Here is a 265-nt window from a genome sequence, read left to right on the forward strand (position 1 = left end):
GGCAATGTTCCCTCTCTCTGACAGGTCGTATGAAACAATATGTGCATGCACATTGTGTGTGTGTTGTGTGCAATGAGCTATGTCATGCAATGAACTCTCTTCTCTTTCTCTCTACATACCATGTGTGTATGCATGTATACACAACCAGTGCAGCTTTGCCAACGAGCTCTCTCATTGACGTTGTCTTAAGACGTTTTCGGACGTACCAAGCAAGACCGTTGGGCGTGTAAAGCGAGACGAAGGATGCATATGTGTGCATGCACAT

Source organism: Penaeus monodon, chromosome 27 (assembly GCF_015228065.2).
Source record: "Penaeus monodon isolate SGIC_2016 chromosome 27, NSTDA_Pmon_1, whole genome shotgun sequence".
NCBI lineage: Eukaryota > Metazoa > Arthropoda > Malacostraca > Decapoda > Penaeidae > Penaeus > Penaeus monodon.